A 22,117-nucleotide genomic window follows, 5' to 3' on the forward strand; every position below is an offset into this window, starting at 1 on the left:
GTCCTCACTTGGTTGTATTGTGTGCATCATTTTCATACTCTGTGCAGCTTCAGAACGCCGTGTTCCGGCCGGTTTTGTCTATACAGCTGTTTATTGCATGGAATGGACATTTAAAGGTCGGATCAATGGGTTTTTTCAATAGTGTTATGTTGTTCCCACTTAGTTGTATTGTGTGTATCATTTTCGCCGTCTTTGCACCTTCGGAATCCAGTGTTCCGGGAGCTTTTTGGTGATGACAAGAGGGTTCTGGGTTATTAATCGGTTCTGACTGTTAAAATATTCTCCTCAAGTGTGTGTAATTTTCTATGCTGTTTTTAAAGCGATTGAATTAATTAAAGTACCGTTCCGGCTTTTACAACATCCCTATAACGATGACGTCTATTACGAGTTGCGCACGCAGCACTACCCTATGTGAGCTGCGCTGTGCGAGTCTGCGTTCTGCAGCAAGACCCCTTTCGCGTATACCGTCCACTTTAATCACTGGTCCCAGTCCTACATGTTTACCAACCTCAAACCCCTCAGATACATTAGCAACATGGTCCTGAATTAATAAAACAATACATGTTTCAATAGATAAATAAATAAAATACATACATACCAGTTACTAACAGCCGTCTGTTTCAATGAGAAACAAAGGGAATCAGGACTTGTTCAATCTCAGCTGTCCACCTTAGCTTTGGGCTGCAGCGGCACCGCTCGAGTGACTCGAATCCTTTTTCATCCTTTTTCATCCTTGGTCCCGTCAGCGCTGAAATTAAACCACGGTAAAACCCAGAGTCAAGTCTTGGATTTATTCCGTTTACAACCCCAATAAAACATATTTATTCGTGTAAATGTGTCTGTCAAGGGACTGATTTAAAAATAGTGCAATATTTACTGCTAAACCATTTCCAACAAGTTTGAAATTCAATTTAACCCACAGCGTCCATTTAAAATAATTAGCCTAATTCGGTAAAACATAATTAATAAATAATAGTAATAATAAAATAAATAAATAAAAAAAACTTACCTCGCTTCCAATGTTTTTTTTAAGTTCCTAAAATAATATAAGGTAAATTCAGTGTAGTTAAAGAGAACAAAAAGCCAAATGAAATAAAAGCCGTTGCTTCTTTACTGTTTGAAATTCAGCTCGAGAGAGACTCCAGACAAGCTTCCCGCTTCACTCTGTGCGCGTGCGGCTGCTTCAGACAAAAGTTGTATTTCATCACCCTAAGAAGTTACATTTGTAATGTCTGGCACCTGTTTTTAATAAATAATCAATCTGTTATTGCAACCAATAAGGTAACTGATAAGCTTGTAAAGAAAATAAAAGGGCGGGACTAGCGCAGTGTGTGTGAGCCCGAGTGCACAGTTTAAAACAACCCGAATAAAAACATATGTATTCGTGTAAATGCTCCTGTCACGGACTAATTAAAAAAGTACAACATTTACTGTTAAATCGTTTCCAACAAGTTGTAAATAATAAATTGTGTGGCAATTTTGAAAAGTTCATTTAACGGTTAGCCTACTATCACGATAATTTGTTGTAATAAATCATTTTAAAAAATAAACTTACCTCGCTTCCAGTTTCTAGAATAATAATATAATAAATAACCAACAACTGAGGTAAATTCAGTGTAGTTAAAGAGAACAAAAAGCCAAATGAAATAAAAGCCGTTGCTTCTTTACTGTTTGAAATTCAGCTCGAGAGAGACTCCAGACAAGCTTCCCGCTTCACTCTGTGCGCGTGCGGCTGCTTCATTTGAAAAAAAAAAAAAATTTGTTTCATCAGACTGAAGAGGGGTAAGTTACTTTATTGTTTATTTAAATATCGTGATTTTAGTGTACGGCGTGACAGTGGGCGTGTAAGTGAGCTCTGCTACACGAGCGCGCTGAGCGACTTTTAAAATGGCGACTAATACTTATTTGATTTTTGGTATTTGTGATGTTATGGTTGATGAAATTACCCAAATGATGGTTTCATTGGTATTGAATTCCTAAATTATTGTTTTAGATTAATTTATTTAACATATAAAATCGGTTCTGTGAAGAGCGGTAAGTTACTTTATTGTTTATATAATAGTTTTAGTGAATTATGTGACAGTAGCTTCAATATTGTTTAGGGGGGGCGGGGGCCACTTTCGGACAATATTTAAATATATACAAAATCGTCATTTTGTGTGCATTTCACCATCAAAATATGCACACACCAAGTGAGTTTCATAAGGAATAAGGCACAGCGGCACACAGTCTAAAAATATTTATGCAAGATTCAAAGCAACAAGACTACGTATTACTTGCTGACACCCTGGGATCCTTCAAGAAGCTGCTTGATGAGATTCTGGGATCAATAAGCTACTAACAACCAAACGAGCAAGATGGGCTGAATGGCCTCCTCTCGTTTGTAAACTTTCTTATGTGCTTAACTACGTTGCAAATCTGATGTACTGTCTTTTTAAAATAAATACAAATAAAATACATTAATCTTTGGCACTAAAATGCTTTCATTCTATTCGACACGTTTAATAGGTCTGTTCACACATTATAAATTGTGCTGGTCTCTAACCTAACACAGATCAGACTTGAAAACATGTTACACACACCCCTGCTAATCGGGAATGTTCCGCTTTCGTACATTCGATGTGTAGACGCATTGGGAAACAAAGTTACAATTTTAAAGGCAGTGCACTACTGCTTGACATTTTGTAGCAACTGTTGCTTATTAATATAGTGTTGGTAGATTTTTACATTGATTTATGTTCTCTCTACTTGTCTTTGAAGCTGTGATTAGCATCGTTTAACCAGGGGCTGGATTAAATCGAGCTCAAATATTTTGTAGCTCTACATTTCTTAATGAAAACTGGTGTCTTTTCTCTCACTATGAGGAGGATGTTGTCACTGCACTACACACCGCTGATTTCGTAACATACAGACGTCCTGTCTGGCTACACACGGCTTGTTAAACTTAATAAATAGAAAAATATAGAGTTACAAAGAAACGACTTGAAGTATTAATTATCTTACGTGTTTGCATTAAAAGGGGCGCTATTTGAATTGCAATCGGGGGATACAGAGCAATACACCCTGGGATCCTTCAAGAAGCTGCTTGATGAGATTCTGGGATCAATAAGCTACTAACAACCAAACGAGCAAGATGGGCTGAATGGCCTCCTCTCGTTTGTGAACTTTCTTATGTTCTTACGTGGCTGTTTTTAAAAAAAAGTAGTACTAGAGGCAGTGGCGACGCATACGGGGGGCACGCCTGGTCACGTGCCCCCCCAGATTTCTGCCAGGAAGTGGCTTAACCACTGTGTTAGGATCGTTCACACTGAAACATGTGTAAGAAATTGCAATATTGTTATATTTTTCGCTTCCCATTATAGCGGGGCGGACGTGGCATGGGCGGCGCTGATTTTTCTTTTCGCTCACGGAAAGAAATTTTTATTTACCGCGTTGCTATCAACCAATGAGAATACATAAGCAAGCTGTACTTGCTCAACCCCAAACACAGATGCATGAAACATATAGGCTATGATTACTGTATATGCTATGTAGCCTAGCTACTACACACATAGATGTGGTAGAGGACATCTACTATGTAATGAGTAGCCTATGTATTTACATAGAATGCACTCGCCTCATGACATATCTTATTGCCAGCTGACCTCTCCAGCAGCCAGCCTACTAATAAGATTATCATTTTTCACGGATTGTGCAGCCAGCTTCATCAAGGGACGGTAACCAAGTCCATCCAGGTCTTGGAGATGGAGTGGTGGTAAATGTACAACCTGTTATTAATTGAATAACTAAAGAAATAAATCAGAATGAAAACAGTTCTGGACGCTGCTGAGAGAAAACCGGCAAAACTGTTTCAATTCCCGAGTTCGGTTACCTACTTGTTTTCATTCTGATTGTTTGTTTAGGCTACAGCGTGTCCGTCAGCTCAACTAGCGAATGTCAGTGCAGTGTGATACCAAAAAAAATGAGTGGTTGGATTTGCTGTCAATCAACCCAAGTTTTTTGTTGGATCAGCTGTTTGTACATTTTTTTTGTTTTTAAAGGCGCTGTAGTTATACAATGTAGTTAATGCAACTGTGTGCACAAGTCCCTCCTCCCCTGAACCTCCAGAAGATTAGGTACCATCGGCAGTCCTGCGTCAGTCAAAGAGTAATTACATTAGTCAGGATTTGTGAAATTAAATAAAATGGTTTGCTTTGCTTTGAACACCAAATGTGAAATGAACAACCATAAGTACGAATGAAATTATATATAGTTATTTATTATCATAATGTGAAATTGAAATCTGATGCGCATGTTAAAAGTTCAAGTCCTTTGCTTCGTATTTCCTTTTTTGTTTTTAAACGGAAGTGTTCTGAACTGAATCTCTCTTTTTAACTATTTTGCACAACAGTGTATTTTGTTATTGGATCTTCTGTTAAAAAAAAAAAAAAAGTTATTTATTTTTCGAAAATAAAACGTCAATGCCCTAATAAGAAATCAGGTTGCCAATTTCACCACTGTGACTATTCACCTTAAAAAAGTTACCATTGCCACCATCTCCCGAAAAAAAATCCTGGCTACGCCACTGTTGCCAGGGTTTATTATTTAAAAATGCGCAGTTTATTTCAAACTTTCAAAACATAATAACATAACAAAGAGTGTCTAAGACCCTTCACCGATATATTTGTTCTCGTGTGAGACTTTCACTTTTTCAGTCAGCGAAAATATGTGCTAAAACGGAGTGAATTTGAGCCCTGTTAAAATGGCAAAAAGACAGCTACGTTTGGAGTTTTTCTACAACAAAAAAGCTAAACCTCCAACGCCAGAGACATCAACAGAAACCGAACCTGACTCTTCTGTAGTTCAGAATGTTACGAACAGCACAAGAGTGTGACGATACTTCCATTTCAAACGCTCAGGTTAGTGCAGGTGTAGCTGTCTGTCGATAAGAGACTCTTGCCTGTAAAGTGTTGTTTGCAGCTCTCTTGATTGTGACAATCTGGCGTAGAACTGTTTGTGATGAAATATCTGGTAATGTTATAAAGCTAGCTTAATGTTTACATAAAAATGGTTAAAATCGGGCATCGGGTTTGAGCACGTTTTTTTTGGGGGGGGCTGTGCCCCACCAGTTTTTCTAGCCATGAGTCGCCAATGACTAGAGGCACAAAACAATTACATCCCAAAAGTAGACAAATCTAAATCTAAAACAAAATGGCCAAAATGGTTTAATAGATCAATTAAAAAAAATATTCAGCGAAAAAAGGCACTTTACAGAGCGTTTAAAAGGGACCAAAAACAAAGCACACAGAAAGAGTACTTGGAACTGCAAACACAAGTCAAAAAGGAAGTTAGAAAGGCCAAGAGAGAGATAGAAATCAATATTGCTAAGGGGGCTAAAACCAATTCCAAAATGTTTTTCCAATATTATAACAGCAAGAGAACATTCAAAGAGGAGGTTAAATGTCTAAGAGACACAAATGGCAAAATCATAGATCAAGAAAAAAAAATAGCAAATATATTAAATGATTACTTTTCACAGGTTTTTACAAAGGAGGACACGGACAACATGCCCCACATGTCGACCTGTTCCTATCCAGTTTTAAATAACTTTAGCATAACAGAGGCAGAAGTGTTAAAGGGACTAGGAGCTCTTAAAATAAACAAATCCCCTGGGCCGGGTGAGATCCTCCCAATAGTACTCAAAGAAATGAAAGAAGTTATTTACAAACCGCTAACCAAGATCATGCAACAGTCTCTTGACACAGGGGTTGTACCGACAGACTGGAAAATTGCAAACGTAATACCGATCCACAAAAAGGGAGACAAAACCGAACCAGGTAACTACAGACCAATAAGCCTGACTTCTATTACATGTAAACTTATGGAAACTATAATAAGATCCAAAATGGAAAATTACCTATATGGTAACAATATCCTGGGAGACAGCCAGCATGGTTTTAGGAAACGGAGATCGTGTCTAACTAACCTGCTTGATTTTTTGAGGATGCAACATTGAAAATGGATAACTGCAAAGCATACGACATGGTTTATTTAGATTTCCAGAAAGCTTTTGACAAAGTCCCGCATAAAAGATTAATTCTCAAACTGAACGCAGTAGGGATTCAAGGAAATGCATGCACATGGATTAGGGAGTGGTTAACAGGTAGAAAACAGAAAGTACTGATTAGAGGAGAAACCTCGAAATGGAGTGAGGTAACCAGTGGTGTACCACAAGGATCAGTATTAGGTCCTCTGCTATTCCTAATCTACATTAATGATTTAGATTCTGGTATAGTAAGCAAACTCGTTAAATTTGCAGACGACACAAAAATAGGAGGAGTGGCAAACACTGTTGAAGCAGCAAAGGTCATTCAAAATGATCTAGACCGCATTCAAAATTGGGCAGACACATGGCAAATGAAATTTAATAGAGAAAAGTGTAAAGTATTGCATGAGGGCAATAAAAACGTTCATTATAAATATCATATGGGAGATAGTGAAATTGAAGAAGGGAACTATGAAAAAGACCTAGGAGTTTATGTTGACTCAGAAATGTCTTCATCTAGACAATGTGGGGAAGCTATAAAAAAGGCTAACAAGATGCTTGGATATATTGTGAGAAGTGTTGAATTTAAATCAAGGGAAGTAATGTTAAAACTCTACAATGCATTAGTAAGACCTCACCTAGAATATTGTGTTCAGTTCTGGTCACCTCGTTACAAAAAGGATATTGCTGCTCTAGAAAGAGTGCAAAGAAGAGCAACCAGAATTATCCCGGGTTTAAAAGGCATGTCGTATGCAGACAGGCTAAAATAATTGAATCTATTCAGTCTTGAACAAAGAAGACTACGCGGCGATCTGATTCAAACATTCAAAATCCTAAAAGGTATAGACAATGTCAACCCGGGGGACTTCTTTGACTTGAAAAAAGAAAAAAGGACCAGGGGTCATAAATGGAGATTAGATAAAGGGGCATTCAGAACAGAAAATAGGAGGCACTTTTTTACACAGAGACTTGTGAGGGGGTGGAACCAACTCCCCAGTAATGTTGTTGAAGCTGACACCCTGGGATCCTTCAAGAAGCTGCTTGATGAGATTCTGGGATCAATAAGCTACTAACAACCAAACGAGCAAGATGGGCTGAATGGCCTCCTCTCGTTTGTAAACTTTCTTATGTTCTTATGTTCTTAACAGTCAAGTTAGTCGCGTTGCTTTCATCTGTGAGTAATTTATAGTGAAAGAAAGACTGAAGTCAGTATCGTTGTAAATTGATTTGTTTAGATTGTGTCTTTGAATTGTTTTATCTCTTGGTAGTTTCACCCACTCCCTCCTTTATAAACGTCTTGAACCCCCCCTGCCTTCCTTTTATATACAGTACGTCTTACATTTCTTTTTTACATTTTGGAACTTCCTCATTACATTGCGGCCAGTTTTACAAAATATTCAACTCAAAATGTAACAATCAACAATGATCACTGGAAAAACTATTTTCTACTGGAAGCTAAAAATGAAAATGGCAGTTTGTCATGCCGTAGCAAGAAACACAGTTATACACCCGTTAAACCCGACGTAAACCTACCTTGTTGATCTACTTTCCTTAGCGATTGAACGTCTCTTCTGAGTTCTTAGCGAAAACATAAAATGTCACTTTCTACTTGAATCCATACTGAAAAAAATCTCAAATTCCAAATCCAGTAATAGTATGAGCCTACTAATGGAAATGATCGTGCCTCACTGGCCTGGGCTGTTGCAGTACACTTATGAAAGGGCAGTGAATAATAAAAAAAGAACAGGACAGAGAAACAAACAATACAGCTTAGAGTACGATTTCTTTGGTTTAATTAAATGAAAATAAGTGGCATACAGAACGTGGACTGGTTCTTACTACTAGTAAAAAAAAACGCAGGAAGGTTGTGATTTGTTTATTGAGAAATATATTGACACGTTTAAATATTCTTTATTCTCGACTGTTGAAATGTAGTTCTGGAATTTACAGAGATTCATTTTAATGTTTTGCCATCCCACATTGTTAAACACACAGTTATCATAGCGAAACCAGCTGCTAGGTCAGGACACATTTGGAAGTAAACGCTGTCTCTCACATGACAGTGCTTGGTGGTGATACTATCAGTGATAGCTTGGAACCATGAACAGCCCCTTGCATAGCTATGATATAGTGCTAATTGGTTGAAACCCTAAATGACACATGTCGATACTAATTGTTTCATGACTTTCTTGCAGGCAGTGCAAATGCTCATTCATAAACTAAAGTTAACGAGAAAAGTTGCAGGTGCGGCCGCACCGCCACCGCACCCCTCCCCCGGCACCCCCACTTCCCGCGTCCCTGGGTATAGCTGCAGAACGAAGGCTCCCACAGCGTAGCTCTCGCAGGGTAGCTCACACAGGGTAGTGCTGAGTGCACAACTCGTAATAGATGTCATCATTATATGGTACAGTCCGATTACATGATAAGGGTGATAATTTAGGTACTAAAACAAAGTTTATTTCATAACACTAACCCAACCCTAAACCTAAGGTTCTTGGGGTATTGGCCGTGGATCAACAATGAATTCTCACACGGTAATCACTATGTTCAGGGTTCTCCACCTCCCATACCCTGTTTATAGTCACGTGGTAGCGGTGTTGAGTGAATATAGCACGACGTAAATTACAAGTTGCGCACACAGCACTATCCTGTGTGAGCTATGCTGTGAGAGCTATGCTGTGGGAGCCTTCGTTCTGCAACTATATACTCTTGCACTAAACTGGTCAAGAGACAACAAAGAAAATCCAAACAGCTTGACTTAATTTCAGTGTGTATCTCTCTCTCTCTCTCTGTGCAGGTACTTTTATATTCCATGCTGCTCACCCCGACCCCCAGAGGATAACCTAAGGACCACAAACCAGGTAAGAAACTCAGATTTCTTTATTACTTATTACTTTATTATTTACACACATATATCTTACAATTGGATAAATAGCTAAGGAGAAAATGACACACAGAAATCTTTAATGGTTAAATACTTATGAGGATAGTATACTATGTTAGCACAATTAATTCTTTCTATGAATCACATGTATCACATAATTCAAGCCATCAGTTAAAGGCAAGTATAGTGCTTGTAAACACATGACTAGTTAGTAGCACATTAATCTGTCATATAATACACCTAATATAGGCAAACAAATGGCTAGTTAGCAGCACAGTAATCAATCATATAGTATACTTAATATATGTAACCAGAACGACTATTTAGCAACACAATAAGCAATCATATAATATACTCAATAAATGTAAATAGAATGACGAGTTTGCAGCACAATAATCATTTGGGCTCCCACGGCCAAGACCGTGACAAATGTTCACTCACGCTCCTCCATGAACCCAGAGACAGTCTCTCAGATTATCCAGGGTCGAAATGGACCCCCTTTCCATCAGCCGCTGGTCCCCCAAAACTCACAGGCACCCGTTAGAACCGAGGGGCTGGTGTACCGCATATTAAAGTTGTCTCCTTGTACAATCGTCTCAAAGTCCTTTCGGATACCCCACAAAACCCTCGACCCGGGTACCTGCAGAAACAATCGCCCAAAAGGACAGAGAATCTGATTAATACTGTATGCAGCCCAGAACATGCAGTCCCAACACAAACACCATTCAAAGGTCCCCGAACAATAAAACTATTCTCTCGTTCCCAAAAGACTTTTTTCAAGTCAAAAATGTCCCCTGGGTCGACATTGTCTATACCTTTTAGGATTTTGAATGTTTGAATCAGATCACCGTGTAATCTTCTTTGTTCAAGACTGAATAATTCAATTCTTTTAGCATACGACATGCCTTTTAAACCCGGGATAATTCTGGTTGCTCTTCTTTGCACTCTTTCTGGAGCAGCAATATCCTTTTTGCAACGAGGTGACCAGAACTGAACACAATATTCTAGGTGAGGTCTTACTAATGCATTGTAGAGTTTTTACATTACTTCCCTTGATTTAAATTCAAATATAGTAGTTCAAGAATCAAGAAGCTGCAACCAAATGAGCAAGATGGGCTGAATGGCCTCCTCTCGTTTGTAAATGTTCTTATGTTCTTATTTATAATTAAAAAATCCAATGCTTCTATAAAAACAGATTGAGTACGTTAATATCTGATTGTTGTTGTTTTAACTTCTGAAAAGTTTATAATAAATGTTACCAGTCACGGTTGTGTGTATTTTCTGACGGATACACCCACAATGCTGTATTCTTACAGCGGCCACCAAACACACAAACAGCTAGCTGCAGCATTGGATCAGGGCATATTATCAACACATTTTGAGCATTTTTAATCAAGGGCTGATGATACTAGCTGACAGGGGCACAGGGGGAGATCAAGGCTGTCAGAGAAGGTAAGCTCATTAAGAAAAAAAGGGAATTGACCAAAACATAAAAAAACCCAATTATTTAATTTTAATCAATAAAATGATAACAGCAGTATCATTTTGTCAACACACAAAACGTGTGTAATATAATAATATTTAGTTATGAGGCTTTGTTACTCAGTCAGGTCTACTGTTAGGCCAGGGTATATTATAGACCTGACTGAGTGTTTTCTATAAAACTATATTTTCTTAATATAGTATTTATGGCTGCTTTTAAATGCACCGTTAATATAACATTAATGTTTTCTAAAACGTTAAAGTATCTCCGTTTTCATATAATAATCTGAGGGAAATATTTTTGTGAAATCCTGCAAATATATGAAGTTTATTAAGTTACCGTTATGTCGATCAATTATCTAAATACAGTGTGCTTATTTAAAGATTACTTTAGTAATTGTAAAAAGCGTTTCCTTTAGGTATTATGATGGTGTATGTCAAACTTCTCTGTTGTTTAATACATATTACAGTTTCATTCGTTTAATTTGCAACCATCAACAGTAAAGCAGGATTTGATTGGGATCAGAGCTGAGTTTTAAATGGAGAAATTACATGATTTTGTTTATTCCTTTGTTCAAAACTAAAAACATGTAATTTCTCCATTTATAAAACATTCAATGAAGCTCTGATCCCACTCTGATCTTGGTCTGATGCAAGATCGAAATAGGATCAGATTTTGAGCCAAACTGAGATCAAGATCAGCTCTGATCCTTTTAGTCCAACCCAGTACGTCATAGGACCAAGATTGGAGCCTGGATCCAGGATTGGATCCATTTAGTACAACCGGCCCCAGGTGTATCAAAGTAGCAGTTTATACAGATGTGCTCAAATTTGTTGGTACCCTTACAGCTCATTGAAATAATGCTTCATTCCTCCTGAAAAGTGATGAAATTAAAAGCTATTTTATCATGTATACTTGCATGCCTTTGGTATGTCATAGAATAAAGCAAAGAAGCTGTGAAAAGAGATGAATTATTGCTTATTCTACAAAGATATTCTAAAATGGCCTGGACACATTTGTTGGTACCCCTTATAAAAGATAATAAATAATTGGATTATAGTGATATTTCAAACTAATTAGTTTCTCTAATTAGTATCACACATGTCTCCAATCTTGTAATCAGTCATTCAGCCTATTTAAATGGAGAAAAGTAGTCACTGTGCTGTTTGGTATCATTGTGTGCACCATACTGAACATGGACCACAGAAAGCAAAGGAGAGAGTTGTCTGAGGAGATCAGAAAGAAAATAATAGACAAGCATGGTAAAGGTAAAGGCTACAAGACCATCTCCAAGCAGCTTGATGTTCCTGTGACAACAGTTGCAAATATTATTAAGAAGTTTAAGGTCCATGGAACTGTAGCCAACCTCCCTGGGCGCGGCCGCAAGAGGAAAATCGACCCCAGATTGAACAGAAGGATAGTGCGAATGGTAGAAAAAGAACCAAGGATAACTGCCAAAGAGATACAAGCTGAACTCCAAGGTGAAGGTACGTCAGTTTCTGATCGCACCATCCGTCGCTTTTTGAGCGAAAGTGGGCTCCATGGAAGAAGACCCAGGAGGACTCCACTTTTGAAAGAAAAACATAAAAAAGCCAGACTGGAATTTGCTAAAATGCATATTGACAAGCCACAATCCTTCTGGGAGAATGTCCTTTGGACAGATGAGTCAAAACTGGAGCTTTTTGGCAAGTCACATCAGCTCTATGTTCACAGACGAAAAAATGAAGCTTTCAAAGAAAAGAACACCATACCTACAGTGAAACATGGTTATGTTTTGGGGCTGCTTTGCTGCGCCTTGAATCTGTGCAGGGCACAATGAAATCTCAAGACTATCAAGGCATTCTGGAGCAAAACGTACTGCCCAGTGTCAGAAAGCTCTGTCTCAGTCGCAGGTCATGGGTCCTCCAACAGGATAATGACCCAAAACACAAAGCTAAAAGCACCCAAGAATGGATAGGAACAAAACATTGGACTATTCTGAAGTGGCCGCCTATGAGTCCTGATCTGAATCTTATCGAACATCTATGGAAAGAGCTGAAACTTGCAGTCTGGAGAAGGCACCCATCAAACCTGAGACAGCTGGAGCAGTTTGTTCAGGGAGAGTGGGCCAAACTACCTGTTAACAGGTGCAGAAGTCTCATTGAGAGCTACAGAAAACGTTTGATTGCAGTGATTGCCTCTAAAGGTTGTGCAACAAAATATTAGGTTAGCGGTCCCATAATTTTTGTCCATGCCATTTTCATTTGATTTATTATTTACAATATTATGTTGAATAAAAAATCAAAAGCAAAGTCTGATTTCTATTAAATATGGAATAAACAATGGTGGATGCCAATTACTTTTGTCAGTTTCAAGTTATTTCAGAGAAAATTGTGCATTCTTCGTTTTTTGTGGAGGGGTACCAACAAATTTGAGCACGTCTGTATAGGGTAGGTAAGGCCATTAATGGCTTGATGAATTTCAGCTCTGGATGGTCTGTCAGTTTGCGGCCAATTTATCTATTAATGCCTGCGCTACAATATAAACAAAACAAAACAACAAAACCGCCACTCCAAACAGTGGGCTGCTTCTCCCTCATAAATCAAAGGGCTAAAAATAATCACCACCACAAAATCAATCAAAACTTAAACAGTGAAACAGATAATAAGTGAAATCAGCCATTACTGACAATAATAATAATAAAAAAAGAAGTGTTTCCCTCATAAACCAAATTTGGCCACTTGTGACATTTATTTTTTTGTATCATTTTTAAAGAAAAGCTGGAAGTATGCTAAAAGAAATTTCAGGGAATCAAATAGGATAGTTCATTACAATAGACTTTATTCACGGCAGACTTAAAACGAGGCTGGGTGTACAGCTGCAGAGTCAAACTGCAGTGGAGTTGTACTCTGATAGAAATGTAAACATACTGTTTGTGGTATTGGTGGTTATATAAGGTAACTTTATACATAATAGTCAAATATTACATTCAACACACCATAAACCACTGATTAACATTCAGTAGTTATGAAAAATAACATTTAAAACTTTTTAAAAAGTTATTTGAAAAATAAAGGTGCTCAACATTCGTGGGACACACTGTATATGGTGCGTCTACTGGTGTAACAATAAAGGGCTTATCAACGAAAAATACTTGAACTTTATTTAACATCTGTCATATTACATATGCAGTACACCACATATTTTTACATTTAAGAAATTATTAAACACGTTACACAGCAAAGTGGTAATACTGCTGGGCTTGAACTTCTGTCACTGAGTTATAAAAGTTAAAATAATACAGAATGCGTTTGAATAAGTAAAGACAGTTTGTCACAAAATGCATGACAGAAACGGCATCCTTACATTTGCCTGCCTCTTAACTGTATTGTAATGACCTGTGCTCTTGATAATAAAGCAGAAGACAGAGAGCGTTGCCAGGCGCAATTGATAATCAATTTATTAATCTAAATAACTCAGTCCCTGTTCGGGCCAAAACAACGCCACAAAAACAATAAAACAAGACCCTAACTCCTTCCTTCACCCACCGACCCCCACTTTCACTTTCTTGCTCTCACTCAGACTCTCGCTCTACGTAACTACCAGGCTTCAGTCTCTCACTGGCTATCTCTCACTAGAATTATATTTGCTTGGTTCCTCCAGACGTTCAGCACTCAAACCTTTCACCTCCTCCCCCCCCCCCCCCCCCGCGCAGGTGGTTCTTATACCCCCCTGGCTGCTCCCACCCACTCCACCCAGACCGACCAACCGGATCCATCCCTCGCTCCTCTCCCATTCTAAGTGGTATGGTGGCGCCCTTACAATACATGCAACACATACACAGGACAAGGCGGACAAGGCAAACAATGGGACAACATACAAATCCAGCAGACACAGAATGGTGCCCTGGTCACTACAGTATTTGGAATTTATAAACAATGTACAAACACATGATTAATACCAATACACGTAGAAACAATACACAAACAGGTACTTCATATCAACACTGGACATATTTGTTAAATGTTCTCGAACTAAAACTGACAGAAACACTTTTTTAAAGAATATAAGTTAGCACAGTACAGTATTCACTTTCCGATCACCAGATGAGACGCTTGCTAATTCACCTTTAATTTCGTGAATGTAACCCTTGATCCATTTGCTGTGCTAACTTGGCTATGCCTCATACCTAACAACGCACCAAGCAGTGACAATATCCATGGTAACCCACGCCCCCTCGTACCTTAATGCTTTAATATACATATGCGTGAATAAACGTGCCTGGGGTGTGAAAAAATCTGCAAAATCTACGTCTGGAGAAAAAGGAGGAGGAGGAGAGGGACATTTTTACCTTCCTTTGGTGACTTATTTCTCTTACTGTATGACAGATATTTACTTTTTTTTTCTAAATTTCACGTAAGTGTTGGGAACTACAAATTAAATGTGGAATGGTGTTTTGGCTGATTTACTTTTGCTGCGACAATACCCTGAAAACACGTAAACCCTCCGTGCTGTATAGAGAATCACTGGCAGTTCTCGTGCTTTGCTTTAACTTGGCGCGAGGAACTACTGGTCCTCTCGAGTTTGTGTGTGTATTAAATATAAATATACTGTGTTTATTGTTTCAGGACTGAACCCCTGGGTTAAACTGTGTAGTACACAGCCTTGTGTACTACCATTCATTATTATTTACAGTTGTCAAGTGACTTTTGGATTATAAATAAAACACCATTGCACCTGGATTATCATTCATGGGGTTTCCATGCGGGTCAATTTACACGTGAAATGGCAATGTGTGTGCACATGTGGCACATGTAAATCAGGTTTGTGGCCGAAAAAAGCGGCCAAAGAGAGGGATTGGGTAAATCTCATTTACTCAGGTAAATGACGAGACACAGGAAATCCACGCCCAGTTTCACATGGAAACCTGCATTTCACGTGTAAATGTTAATGAGTGTGTTTATCCTTAACTATAAATATTGCAAGGGAGCGGGTCAGTTGTTACTGTGGATTCCAAGACAGCAGAAAGTAGTGGCTGATGGGTGATTTTACGGTTAGCAGTGATGTAGTCGACCTGAATGATAATGCAGGTGGCTTTTTTTTATTAATGTTTTTTGCTGTGTCTGGACTGCCATGTTGTATATCTCTTGTGGGATTAGGGTTCTGTATAAAACCACTTACCATGAACTGCGTTATGCCGTTGTTTTAGTATTAAAGCAGCTGTTTGAGAATACCCTTGCTGCAAAAACTACGCTAAAGTTAAACATGAAGAGCAAGCGAGCTGCTTAAATGTAACTGAATTAATTCCCATTTTTTGCCCTCCACGTTAATAAATATAGTTGGTGAACTGGATGTCAGGAGCCAGCTCCATCGCCCAAAACAGCGCAACAAACATGTGTCTGCCCAGTTCTGAATGCTGTCTAGATCATTTTGAATGACCTTTGCTGCTGCAACAGTGTTTGCCACTCCTCCTATTTTTGTGTCGTCTGCAAAATTAACAAGTTTGCTTACTATACCAAAATCTAAATCATTAATGTAGATTAGGAATAGCAGAGGACCTAATACTGATCCTTGTGGTACACCACTGGTTACCTCGCTCCATTTTGAGGTTTCTCCTCTAATCAGTACTTTCTGTTTTCTACATGTTAACCACTCCCTAATCCATGTGCATGTACTTCCTTGAATCCCTACTGCGTTCAGTTTGAGAATTAATCTTTTATGCAGGACTTTGTCAAAAGCTTTCTGGAAATCTAAATAAACCATGTTGTATGCTTTGCAATTATCCTTTGTCAATGTTGCATCCTCAAAAATGTCAAGCAGGTTAATTAGACACGATCTCCCTTTCCTAAAACCATGCTGACTGTCTCCCAGGATATTGTTACCATATCGGTAATTTTCCATTTTAGATCTTATTATAGTTTCCATAAGTTTACATATGATAGAAGTCAGGCTTATTGGTCTGTAGTTACCTGGTTCAGTTTTGTCTCCCTTTTTGTGGATCGGTATTACGTTTGCAATTTTCCAGTCTGTCGGTACAACCCCTGTGTCAAGAGATCTTGGTTAGCGGTTTGTAAATAACTTCTTTCATTTCTTTGAGTACTATTGGGAGGATCTCATCCGGCCCAGGGGATTTGTTTATTTTAAGAGCTCCTAGTCCCTTTAACACTCTGTTATGCTAAAGTTATTTAAAACTGGATAGGAACAGGTCGACATGTGGGGCATGTTGTCCGTGTCCTCCTTTGTAAAAACCTGTGAAAAGTAATCATTTAATATATTTGCTATTTTTTTCTTTGTCTATGATTTTGCCATTTGTGTCTCTTAGACATTTAACCTCCTCCTTTGAATGTTCTCTTGCTGTTATAATATTGGAAAAACATTTTGGAATTGGTTTTAGCCCCCTTAGCAATATTGATTTCTATCTCTCTTGGCCTTTCTAATTTCCTTTTTGACTTGTGTTTGCAGTTCCAAGTACTCTTTCTGTGTACTTTGTTTTTGGTCCCTTTTAAACGCTCTGTAAAGTGCCTTTTTTTGTTGAATATTTTTTTTAATTGATCTATTAAACCACATTGGCCATTTTGTTTTAGATTTAGATTTGTCTACCTTTGGGATGCAATTGTTTTGCGCCTCTAGTACTACATTTTTAAAAAACAGCCATCCTTTTCCTGTGGATGTTTTCTCTATTTTACTCCAATCTACTTCTGTTAGTCTCTGTTTCATACCTTTATAATTTGCTTTTCTAAAATTGTAAATCTTAGCTTTAGTCATTACTTTTTGGGGTTTAAAAATCACTTGAAATGAGACCATGTTGTGGTCTGAGTTTGCCAATGTCTCTCTGACCTCTGTTTTAGTTATTCTGTCTTCGTTATTTGAAAAGACTAAAAAGATTTAACACCTGGGCTTCAAGACTATTTCTTATGTATAGCGCTACCCCTCCACCTCTTCTGTCTTGCCCGTCTTTCCTATATAGTGTGTACCCACTAATATTATATTCGTCTCCATCACTCTCAGACAACCAAGTTTCTGTAACACCTATCACGTCGTAGTTACTTGTTAGTGCAGTAGCTTCAAGTTCTAACATTTTGTTTCTGAGACTTCTAGCATTAAGATAAATACATTAAATAGTTGTCTTACCTGAGTTGTTGCCCTTGTTTTGATGTGGTCTCCCTTCTGTTTTTTTGTTTTCTCACCCCTTCCTTTCTAGTTTAAATGCTTCTGGACCTCCTCAAAGATCTTTGTCCGAGTAGATTGGTTCCCTTTCTGTTTAAGTGCAGTCCATCCCGCCTATATAGATAGTTCTTGTTGTAGAATGTGCTCCAATGTTCAAGAAAGATAAAGCCTTCCTGTGTGCACCATGATTTCAGTCATGCATTTTGATTTTGTATTTCCAGCTGTCCATATGGTCCTTTGCAAGGTGCCGGCAGTATCCCAGAAAATACCACAGTTTTGGTCTTGTCTTTTAATTTCGTTCCTAGATCTCTGAATTTGTTTTGCAGGGATCTTGGCCTGTCTCTTCCAATGTCGTTTGTACCGATGTGGACAACTACTACCGGGTCATCTCCTGTTCGTTCTAAGATCCTGTCCACATTCTCAGTGATGTGCTTGACAGAGGCTCCTGGAAGGCAGCACAATGTTGTAGTAAGAGGGTCCAAACTGCAAACTGAACTTGCTGTGTTTCTCAATATGGAGTCCCCAACAATGTGGGTGTGCCAGCTCCTCAAGCTCCTGTTGCTGTCTCATTTCCTGCAGCTCCATTTCTAACACATTTACTCGTTTAAGCAAGTCCTGGATCGTGCGGCACTTTACAATCACTTGGTTGAGCTCTGGTGGGTTTTCTCGGATTTCCCACATCATGCAGTTGTCACAGATTACTGGCTTGAGGACCATGTTAATATTTTTTTTTTTGTGAGTTTAGTTTAGCTCCTGCAGCTGTCAACCTGCTTTGAAACTGCTTCTAACTGCTCTGTATTTTTCCACGACTGTACTTCTCCCACACGTCGCATCCACACGCTGTCACTGTGAACACTGGCTGGCTTTTGTTTGTTTTCTGTTTCCTGCTGGCTCCGACCCTCCCCCGTGTCTCAGAACGGCGGCGAATTTCAGTTCAGCGTGTTATCAGAAAAAGACACGCAGCTGTTAGACTTTTAAGCTGCAGTGTTTTCTGATTTAAAGCAATTAAAGATGTAATTTTAGAGATGTAATTTCTCCTTACTGCTTCTAACTGCTCTGTACTTTTCCACGACTGTACTTCTCCCACGCTGTCGCCGTGAACACTGGCTGGCATCATATTTAAATTGTCCCCATATTGTTTTTTATACAACAAATAAAGGTTGTGAGCATTCAGAGTAACATGTAAATGTTAAAACAAGACATACTAGTAACAGTAGAGTAAGACCTAACTAGGCACAGTCAATCAGTATGTTTATATGACAAAGCGTTTTCGGAAAACTGAATCAGAAAACTGATTTTCTTAAAACGTCACTTTTCTGTGTTTACATGAATTCAACTGTATACTTGGATTGAAGTTTTCAGAAAACACAGGATATTTTCGCTTGCAAAGTACCGTAATAGCCTAAGTACGATTTGAAGACCGGACATTTCTGCAGTAGAACGGCGGCCAATCCAGTATAGTGCTTTATCAAAGTGTCAGGTCTTAAATTCAAAGATTACTATCCTATACCTCTATTCATATTCCCCACAATGTGCAATCAGCCTTTCTAACAGCTCATCCTGTTCTATATTACCAGTTTCTTTTGCAGACATTATTTTAAACTATCACATCATTTTAAAGCTGGGAAACATTTGCTGCCTCAGTAGGGCTATTAACAAATACATACATACTTTAACAAATGTATTACTTTATCCCTAACTAAACAAATGGATGCATGCAGACTGACTACAGATTATTATTACTTCTCTGTTTTCTAAAACCACATGCAGGAATGAAGGTCAACGTTCGCACATGTGCAGTACGCTATCGGAATCTGAATAGAGGTATAGGATAGTAATCGTTGAATTTAAGACCTGACACTTCGAGAAAGCACTATATTGGATTGGTCTCTGTTCTGTCGCAGAAATGTCCGGTCTAAATCGTATTTAGGCTACTACAGTACTTTGCATGCATAAATATACCTGTGTGAAGCTAGCAACAGTTGCTGGCAACATTATTCAATTTCCGGTGTCAGTCAGAGAGGGTCGAAAGCGTATTTCAAAATAAGTCTCAAATAATCTGCTAAAAAAAATGCCTTATTGTATTTATCTTTATTTTTGTTTATATTGCGTATTCTATTTCTATTTGTTTATGTTGCTTATTTTATTTATATTTGTTTATATTTCTATTCTATTATATATTTTGTATGTAAAAATCTGTCGTGTATATTTCATACATTCCTGAAAAAAATTAAGGATTGTAACTCAGTAAAAGGGGGGTGAAATGTAATGAACAGATTCACAGTGAATAGAAAATGGGGTTGGTTGAGCCAGATTTACGTCACTGCTATTGTTGCTGGGGTTTCAGTAGTGCCCGGGCGCTGAAAACATGACATTTTGGCTGGTAGGTTGTGTATTTCAGCCATTCCTGTAACTCAGTAAAAGGGGGTTAAATGTAATTATTTCACTCAAAAAAAAAAAATTAACGATTGTAACTGAAAACAATAGGGATTTTTTATTCCTTTTATGTTATTGTAATCCTGTTTAAGCTCCTTGTTGGTAGGTGGTAGTATTAGATTTTCCGACCCGGCTTACCGTTGACCTTGGCCTTCAAGATCTGTTGCGTCAGGAATACCATCGCTGTGCAGCCCAAATGAAGGTCTGATACCTCTCAATATCCGATCACTTCCCCATCACATGCTCAGATCTGTGGTGTACTGATGGTGTACATCTTAGTGGCATGCCTCTCCTTGCACAGCTCATGTGGTGTGCAGCTTACCAGCAACTGTTTGCTGCACAAGAAGTTATTTACAAACCGCTAACCAAGATCATGCAACAGTCTCTTGACACAGGGGTTGTACCGACAGACTGGAAAATTGCAAACGTAATACCGATCCACAAAAAGGGAGACAAAACCGAACCAGGTAACTACAGACCAATAAGCCTGACTTCTATTACATGTAAACTTATGGAAACTATAATAAGATCCAAAATGGAAAATTACCTATATGGTAACAATATCCTGGGAGACAGTCAGCATGGTTTTAGGAAAGGGAGATTGTGTCTAACTAACCTACTTGACTTTTTTGAGGATGCAACATTGAAAATGGATAACTGCAAAGCATACAACATGGTTTATTTAGATTTCCAGAAAGCTTTTGACAAAGTCCCGCATAAAAGATTAATTCTCAAACTGAACGCAGTAGGGATTCAAGGAAATGCATGCACATGGATTACGGAGTGGTTAACATGTAGAAAACAGAAAGTACTGATTAGAAGAGAAACCTCGAAATGGAGTGAGGTAACCAGTGGTGTACCACAGGGATCAGTATTAGGTCCACTGCTATTCCTAATCTACATTAATAGTTAGCAAACTTGTTAAATTTGCAGACGACACAAAAATAGGAGGAGTGGCAAACACTGTTGCAGCAGCAAAGGTCATTCAAAGTGATCTAGACAGCATTCAGAACTGGGCAGACACATGGCAAATGACATTTAATAGAGAAAAGTGTAAAGTATTGCATGCAGGCAATAAAAATGTGCATTATAAATATCATATGGGAGATACTGAAATTGAAGAAGGGAACTATGAAAAAGACCTAGGAGTTTATGTTGACGCAGAAATGTCTTCAATGTGGGGAAGCTAAAAAAAAGGCCATCAAGACGCTCTGAAATATTGTGAGAAGTGTTGAATTTAAATCAAGGGAAGTAATGTTAAAACTTTACAATGCATTAGTAAGACCTCACCTAGAATATTGTGTTCAGTTCTGGTCACCTCGTTACAAAAAGGATATTGCTGATCTAGAAAGAGTGCAGAGAAGAGCAACCAGAATTATCCCGGGCTTAAAAGGCATGTCGTATGCAGACAGGCTAAAATAATTGAATCTATTCAGTCTTGAACAAAGAAGACTACGTGGCGATCTGATTCAATCATTCAAAATCCTAAAAGGTATAGACAATGTCGACCCAGGGGACTTCTTTGACCTGAAAAAAGAAACAAGGACCAGGGGTCACAAATGGAGATTTGATAAAGGGGCATTCAGAACAGAAAATAGGAGGCACTTTTTACACAGAGAATTGTGCGGGTCTGGAACCAACTCCCCAGTAATGTTGTTGAAGCTGACACCCTGGGATCCTTCAAGAAGCTGCTTGATGAGATTCTGGGATCAATAAGCTACTAACAACCAAACAAGCAAGATGGGCTGAATGGCCTCCTCTCGTTTGTAAACTTTCTTATGTTCTTACAGGTTTGCAGAGCAGTAAACCTGGCCTCAGTCCACGTGTGGTTGTGAGAGGGTCAGCAGCAGTAATCGGCAGTGCTGATCCTTACAGTGGGCAGAGGTGAAGCACGGTACCACCAAGAAGGAAGCTGAGGAGCTATGCTTGGAGATGACTCTGTAAGTATTAAAATTTAATTTGTGTTGTTTTATGATGTTCTTTGGCATTAGACAATAAAAATGCAAAACAATCTAAGTGATCATCAATTTGGTGCTATTATCTGAATTACATTTCCTCAGTGTGTAGCTGCATTATGGGCAGCAGTGTGGAGTAGTGGTTAGGGTTGTGGGTTCAATCCCAGGTGGGGGACACTGTTGCTGTA

The 22,117-nt window shown here is 38.5% G+C and overlaps 2 long non-coding RNA genes across 2 annotated transcripts in view; one reads left to right on the top strand and one right to left on the bottom strand.

The window, feature by feature from the left end:
* The first annotated feature begins 1,514 nt into the window (after window positions 1-1,514).
* On the top strand, window positions 1,515-21,860 carry LOC131725067 (uncharacterized). Its single transcript, XR_009320418.1, has 3 exons — window positions 1,515-1,782; window positions 8,823-8,886; window positions 21,765-21,860. It is a non-coding gene; the product is annotated as an uncharacterized LOC131725067 (long non-coding RNA).
* The window catches only part of LOC131725065 (uncharacterized), a 31,487-nt gene continuing 18,306 nt past the window's right edge, over window positions 8,937-22,117 (bottom strand). The window contains exon 4 of the long non-coding RNA XR_009320416.1: window positions 8,937-9,549. This is a non-coding gene — a long non-coding RNA (uncharacterized LOC131725065). The remainder of the gene's footprint in view (window positions 9,550-22,117) is intronic.

Source organism: Acipenser ruthenus, chromosome 60 (genome assembly GCF_902713425.1).
Source record: "Acipenser ruthenus chromosome 60, fAciRut3.2 maternal haplotype, whole genome shotgun sequence".
NCBI classification, from domain to species: Eukaryota; Metazoa; Chordata; class Actinopteri; order Acipenseriformes; family Acipenseridae; genus Acipenser; species Acipenser ruthenus.